At 37.9% G+C, this 8,053-nt stretch overlaps 1 long non-coding RNA gene across 1 annotated transcript; it reads left to right on the forward strand.

The window, feature by feature from the left end:
• The first annotated feature begins 792 nt into the window (after window positions 1-792).
• LOC138742815 (uncharacterized) lies at window positions 793-7,149 on the forward strand. The gene is made up of 3 exons (XR_011344423.1): window positions 793-936; window positions 6,078-6,210; window positions 7,080-7,149. It is a non-coding gene; the product is annotated as an uncharacterized lncRNA (long non-coding RNA).
• Window positions 7,150-8,053: the final 904 nt, after the last annotated feature.

Consider the following 8,053-nt stretch of genomic DNA (forward strand, 5'->3'; position numbering starts at 1 on the left):
ACTGAGAAACATCTTCTTTCCAAGGGCACTGAGAATGTCCAAAGGAACTGCCCACACTAGTCATCTGAGTGTTTCATAGTTAGGAAACAATATTTATTTATTTCTCAATATGAATACTTGTCCTGCATATGCATTGTTTGACTGTATGTGTGTTATGTCTGGCTATGTGTCTGCATATTTTGCACCGATGACTGGAGAATACTGTTTCGTCAGGTTGTGCTTGCGCAATCAGATGACAATGAAACATGACTTGACTCGCTGTAATCCACTTTGAGGCATTCAAAATGAATGTAGATGGTGCATGTCTGCAAGCTGTAGAATTTTGGATGAGTTGACCTTAATGGAGATTGTAAAACTAATCACAGCAAATCGAATGGATCAATTTGAGAGACTGCCACATTTGCTATTCCAGCTACGAAGGCCATCAGGCAAGTATACAAACACAATACGGCAAATTATGGGGTTTTTCTGATTCATATAATCATTGCGCTCCTGTTTCTGCGTGTTCTGACATTCTTCTTCAACGAACACACTTACTAAAACTAAATTTCTGGCTGCCTCCGTTTTTATTTGGAATTCCAAAGTTTCTTTTATCAGCTTATTGTCTGTGTTACGATTGCCAAGCCAGTTTACAGTGGATTTCCTGTGGTGTTACTGTTATGAAGGTTTTTTTTTAAAATAAATTATTGTCTGATCTATTATTAACAAATTGCTGTTGCTTTTCCATCTGCTTACTCAGTGTGAACTTGGCTGGGTCTTGCCTGTAATTTTTTTTTCAGGAATGAACATCTTTGTTTCAACCAAAAGGACTTTTGGCGGATGAACTGCTTTTGCACATCCTTGCAATTCAGGGCAGGGGAAGGAGAAGGATTACATCTCCCCCATTTCTATTTAAATGCAACACAATTCAAAGGGCAAAAAGCTTCATTACTCCAGGTGAATTAGTTGGATTTGAAATTTACATGTGGTGTCTTTCATTCTACCTTGACGGATACAAAATCTGTTTCCCATATTGCCTGCTTTTTTTTTATCTTGTGTGTTGTCAAAATGATGTTCATTTATATAGTAGCTTTTGCATCTAAATACATTCTGTCCCTGCCAAATCGTAGCTCTAATGTTGGATACAGTAGCTGAAATATGCTCAACAAACTCCCACAACAGATGAACAGATCATTTATTTGGTAAGACAGACTGAGAGATCACAATTACCAGAATATTGGGAGTAATTCCCTTGACTTTTCCCTTAATAGTCCCACATATTCTTTTATATCATTCAGATAGGCCCTCAATGTTTAAAGTAAAAGACTGCTCCTCCAATAGTGCAACACTCCCTCTTTGTTAAAATGTCAAACTAAATGTTTGTACTTTAGGCTCTAAAATATCTCAAAGGCAAAAATACAACTTACTGATTTAAGTACACCAATTCACGCATTTATCTATAATATATCTGCTTCATCATTTTGTGTTTCAAACTGATTATCCCTCATTACTATGAACTCCACTGAGTGCAGGCCAAACCTGTTCAACTTTCAGCTGACCCAAATCAAGAAAAATCAATGCTCATGCCATTCAGTTCAAAGCATGAAGCCTGATTATTTTTCTCAAATTTTGGGTAACCTCCACTTCTGTCTAGTTCCATTGTTTCCATCTCTTCTTTACCTCCTCCTGCACTTATTTTTATCCCCTCTTCTTAATTTTTCTTTCCCCTGCAATCATATTGACTCTCATTCCTATCTCTCCACAACTCACACCTTCAGTCTGATGACCTCCCCCAGCTCCTTTCCCCCTTCACTTTAATCTTGAGAAAGCGTCCACACCTGAAGCGTTGACAGACCATTTCTACCCATGGATGCTGTCTGACCTGTTGAGTTCATCCAGCAAAGCTTTGTTCAAGATTCCAGCATCTGTAGATATTGTGTTTCTCAAGAGTGATTCTCAATCACACCAACAAGATCTGAGGATTGTGTTTGATTGGAAGGAACTTTGCTCTCCATGCCGCAGTTAGCAGAGCAGTTAGCTCAACACTGTTACAGCCCCAGCGATTGGGACCGGGGCTCAAATCCCATGTTGGTTGTAAGGAGTTGGTACGTTCTCCCCCTGTCTGCGTGGGTTTCCTCTGGAAGGGCCAGTTTCCTTCCAGCATTCAAAAATGTACCAGAGGTTGTAGGTCAATTGGGTGGCTCCAGCTCATGGACCAAAAGAGCCTGTTATTGTTATTGTCTAAGTTCCTAAAATTTAAATATTACCGTGGCATGGTTAGAGTACTGTTTAGGAACAATGCTTTTAATGCATTCAAATCTGGGACTGTCTGCAAAAAGTTTTTTTTTTCTGATTTTTTTTCCCAGATTTCTTCTGGGAGCTCCGGTTCATCCCTTCAAAAATATGTGGGGGATGTAGGTTAATTGGGATATTTGCACTGCACGGGCTCGTGGACCAGAAGGACCTTTTACCATGCTGTATGCATAAATTAAAATCAAAATTAAAATTAAAAAGTAAATTCAAATTATACAGATGACTCCAGCACAAGGGGTGCAGTGGGTGTGTTGCATTCTGAGGACTTGTCCCAATTGCGATTTTCCATATCGCGGAGCCAGATTATTTGCCAAATGAGTCAAGAAATGTAAATTGCAAAGAAGACTTTAACATTTACATTTAAATTCCATGAGAGCAAATTTTTATTCAGTAGCTCAGATTTTTTTTTGTGATTTGTGAATTCCTCCACGACGAATTTCTGGAACGCAGGGTTGGCTGATATTTCTGAGCATCTTTTGACCTGAGGACATCATACCAGAATGACTTGGGGATTCCATTATTTTGCTGAGGACAGACTACTCATCCTAATGAACTGCTTCAGCTTGAAACAATGACCATTCTTTTCCTTCCACTGATACCACTCGACCTGCTGAGTTGCTCCGGGAGATTGTGTTTGGCTTCAGAAGGACTCAGACTTGGATATGAAGGAAAGCCATTTAAGAATGAGTCAGAGTTCATGCATGTCACGGATTAGATTGAATCTCAGAGATGTGGAAACCTGAGCTTGGTCACTTGGATCTGCAGAGGAAACACAAGAACTGCAGAAGTAAAGCACAAATGTCTGTAGACACCGTGGATGAAGAAACTGCAGATGCTATAATCAATGAAGCTGGATAATTCAGCTCTATTGAGCCTTAATAAGGAGTCCTAATTCAAAACATTCACCGACCATTTCTCTCCATGGATGCCACCTGACTCTTTGAGTTCCTCCAGTATCTTGCTGTTTGCTCTTAGATTTGCAGGAACTAAGTTTCATAAACCTATTGAATAACTGTAATAGATATTGTAGTGTGAATGGCCATGGCAATTGTCTCATATTGGACTGTAAAGCACTTCAGTGGGTGCCTTTCAACATTTGAAACACTTCTATGAGGTCTCCCTTATTCCTCTGAACTCCAATGAGTTCAGTCCAAGAGCCGCCAAACATTTTTCATCTGCTAACCCTTCATTCCAGGTTGTGAGCAAAATGCTAATAGGGAGGGCAAAGAAGGAAATGGACTTAATCCAGACAAATGAGTTAAATAAAAATGGTGGTGCTACCAGCACTGGTGCTGGTGAGGTTCCACGAGGAAAATCCTGGCTGGATTTTCTGGAGGCAAATAACTGAACACTTCGCAGCTCTGAAGGGACTTTCTTTTGCTTCTCTATTTCCTATAGTTAGGGGCACAGGGCAATGCTCATGGCAGTCAAATGTTGAAGGATATTATGTACGTTACATTTTTTTTATGTTATTACTTAACAATAAATGAAATCTTTGAATCTTTGAAAAAGAAATGGGATGAGTGCAGATGGGGAAAACTCAGCATTGGTGTGACGGGCCATATTTGTGTACCCTTTAACTCTGCGGCTCTCTGAGACCGAAGATCTATTGTTACCTGCGATTCTAAAAGAAAGTAATTTACTCTAAAAATGCAGTTTTTAATTCAGCAAAGGGGTCCTAATTTAGAGAAAGGTATTGATGGACACTGAATGCCAAACTTTGCATCTGGACTGTAATCACACATCCTCTGCAAAACTGAATTGGCAATACATAGACCAAAAGATTCGAGTCTAAAATAGTCTCTACACTAATTGTCATAATACACTTGCTTCAATTATTTTTAAGCTTTTATCCAACAAAAACTATTAATTGAATCTGCCTCAAAGCTACAATAAACTCAGGTATAATTGATAACTTTATTACTAAGAAAAAATGGTTGCTTTCTGTTCATTCAATAGCTGACCAATTTTACCAATTCCAAATTTTAAAAATTCTCCAATTAATGGCCATTCTTCTTTCCATCTGGATTATTTCCAACAACCACAAAACTCTGTTGGATATCTGTGAGTTTTTTTTTAATGTCAATTAAAAAAAAAATGTTCAGGATCTGGATGCTGTAGACAAGGTAACATTCATGGTCAAGTCCTAAAGAGAAGTGATTGCTGTGAGGCACATTTCTTTGAACTATTTCGTCGGAATTGGATCACCTTACTCACTGGAGTTCAGAGCCAAGAGGTCTCATTGAAACATATAGAATTCTGATACAGACTGGAAGCAGGAATAAAGCTTCAGGGATCTTGAAAACAAGATATCATAATCTTTGGGTATAAGGTAAGATATTTAGAACATATCTGAGGAGATACTCCTTTCCCCAAAGTGTGGTGTAATCTAGGAGTTCACAACCACTGAAGATGGTGTAGGCCAAGTCATTGGAGATATTTAAGAAGTTAGCTTGATTTTTACATTGAAGAACTATGGGGAGAGAGCAGGAGAACAGAGACATGTTGGCCACTTTGAGAGGTCTGAATGGCCTGTCCCTGCTCTTATTTTGCTATGTTCTCACTCTGGAGTATCTTAATTAAGCTACTGGAGAAAAAGGAACAGTTTAGTAAAATAATTGATTTGAATTTTCCATGTTGGAGTCCTAGAGTTAAACTAGCTTGCTAGCAGAAGGTATAATGCAGACAGCTTCAATGAAACAAATTCTTTCCATCTTCCTCCTGACTTTATCTCCTCAAATTTCTCTGGTATTGGCTGTTAGCCCAGAAGTATTACTACTGGTTGGAGAGAGCCAAACTACTGAAATTTCTCACCCAAAATCCAAGATTTGTGAAGGTTCAAATTGAGAATATTGGCTTCCCGAAGGAACTGCTGGTTATCAGTCGAGATACTAATCATAGCTTTGGCCATTCACTTAATCTATTTATGTATCGTTATAACATTCTGTTGTTGCCTGCACTGCTTACATTCCCTTCTCACTTAAACTTATCTGCAAACATGCACTGCAGTTCCCTTGGGCAGATCTTTGAGTATTGCGATAGAATAAAACAGATGTTATTGAGTCAGCAGTGGGTTTCACACCCCTCCCAATTGTGTTTTGGATTGGAAATAGTTGCTCAAATATTTAATCATTCATTATTTAATAATAGATTCTAGCTGCACCTTCAGATGTGATGCTAAATAATACTGCAGATAAGATGGGACATAAACTAATGTTAAAAAAATCAGACATTTCAAAAAGAAATGCATTATATTATAATTGTTTTGTTTTTAAATTTCAGTCCTGTTGGAAAGAAATCATTATCATTCACTGTATTTTTTTCCAATTTATCATTTTGTTAAGAAGATCAATTTTATATATTACCATCTTTTGATGTAATTTGACAAGATCCTCTGGTAGTTCATTTTCATTTCTTGGGAAGCTATTTCAGTGAAGTTGAAGATTCACACTTCCCATTTTAAATTGATTGTGCATTGGATGTAGTCTGAACCCATATCTTATTATATTGTTTGATTTTTACGAGGATCCTGATCTCTTTTTTTTAATACTTTATTTTAATTTTGTGGACATGTATCAAGAAATAACCATTACTTAAATGCATACATTGAAATGAAAAAAAAATCAATAGTACAAGTTGTCCATGATGGTTTTTAGACTGCCAGCACAAAACAGCGCAATCAACAAATTTTGCCGTGACATGGATAGTCTAAAAACGAAAATGAAGGAATTTTTAGTCAATTCCTGTGCCGTGATTTAACCTGCAGGACTTCTACTACTTTTCAGGGGAAGCCTACAGTCTAAATTGCACCTCATGAATTCAACGTCCAGCTGATGACGCAGGCTATGCTGCTCCACGTAAAAGCACCGGGATGAACATGCACAAGAACTTAAGGCATGCAGTGCAAATGACCACAGGGTGAGTAATTATGTTAAAGTTTTCTGAGATTTTTCTGACATTACTTTCCAAAAAAAACACTCATACCTACAAACATCCCTTCCCCCCATCCCACCCCCCCTCCCATAAACAAAGCCCCAAAATAAAAAGAAAGGAAAGAAAAATAAAATTGATAAGAAAAAAGAGAAACAGAAAAGCAGGGAAAGAAAAGGAAAAGAGAAGGATCTGTTGGGATCTGGTATCCAGTTGCCTAGATCTCAAATAGGGGAAAGAACTCAGGAACAGAATAATTATCCTGAGATATTCAACCCTGTGTTCTGCAAGTATGGCTGCCATACCGGCAAAAACAAATTCCTTAGATTGTAAGTAATTTTCTCCAGGGGAAAACAGCTCTACCTTTCCACATTCCATCAGGCTACATTTAGATCTCTTTATAAATTGATTGAAAAATATTGTTATCTCCATAAGATCTGCTTAATAAACAATGACCTTGTTTATAATCTTTCTTTCTTTGGCTTGGCTTCGCGGACAAAGATTTATGGAGGGGTAATGTCCACATCAGCTGCAGGTTCGTTTGTGGCTGACAAGTCCGATGCGGGACAGGCAGACACGGTTGCAGCGGTTGCAAGGGAAAATTGGTTGGTTGGGATTGGGTGTTGGGTTTTTCCTCCTTTGTCTTTTGTCAATATAATCTAAAATATATAATTTATAATCTAAACAGACTTAAAATCACACAATAATTTTTCCCTCAATAATCACATCCGCAGTCTCCCTGGCTTATTCCCCCTTCATTGATATTATGGTAGCGTAACTTAGTTGTGGAATTAGATTTACTTGATATTCAAATCTATCCTCGAAGCAAATTTTTTCTGCCTTTTCTTTCTGCACAGATTTTCCATGCTCACGACATTCTTGGCATTGCACCATGACCTTTGATGACCCCTTGGAGACCACAGGACGTCTGTACGAGGATGGGGTTTAAAAAGCCACCTGAGGTTGAATTACTGTTGGGCTGTTTCACCAAAATAGCTTTTCCCATCAAAGGAAGGAAGTGATAACATTTCCCATAAGCTCAAATTGCCCCAAAACTGCAAATTTGCCTTAGACCAAAAAAAAAAGGCTGGCACTTGTGATGTGTTTTATACATCCCAAGACACTGCATAACCAGCGAAATTCTCTTGCAATGCAGGCAGGCTTGCAATGTGCAAACTCAAGCAGCCAACCTCCCAGAGTCATTGAAGCTATAATCAATCTGATTTTAAAAAAAAATATGTTAGGAAAGCAAAGAAATTCTATCAATACACCCTGTACTATATTCTACAAATTCTGTCAACACTATATTTTTTTTATCTTCCTTTCAATAAACATCCAATAACCAATAGCTCCAGTAGCATTCTCTCTTTTGACTTTTCATCCATATTTTTGGGCAGTTTTTAAAACGGAATAATTCTCATATTATTCCACTTATTTTCTTACTGTGTATAGAGTGGTTTCAGTCTGTGCTGTCATTATTTATCGAAAGTCCAGCATTCAGGAGCATAAATTCACAGGTACATGTCAATGCCCAGCTCACCAGAACCTTCTCAAGGCCAATTAGGGGTAGGCAATACATTCTAGTGTTGCCAGCAATGCCCAGATACTGGAAAACCCATAAATAAATACAACTCTCTACAATGAGAGCAACATACAACCCAACATTTCCCTTTTCTAACGTGACAGGTTTTCTCTTCCTTTTTTTCATTTATTTGAAAAATATGGCCAACTTAAAATTTCCAAGATTTTCCAGTTGAGAAGAGTCAATCAAACCCTACTTTTTATCTCTCTGTCAATGGCTGACATGCAGAATATTTAAGAACCTTCTGTT

This window comes from Narcine bancroftii, chromosome 9 (assembly GCF_036971445.1).
Source record: "Narcine bancroftii isolate sNarBan1 chromosome 9, sNarBan1.hap1, whole genome shotgun sequence".
NCBI classification, from domain to species: Eukaryota; Metazoa; Chordata; class Chondrichthyes; order Torpediniformes; family Narcinidae; genus Narcine; species Narcine bancroftii.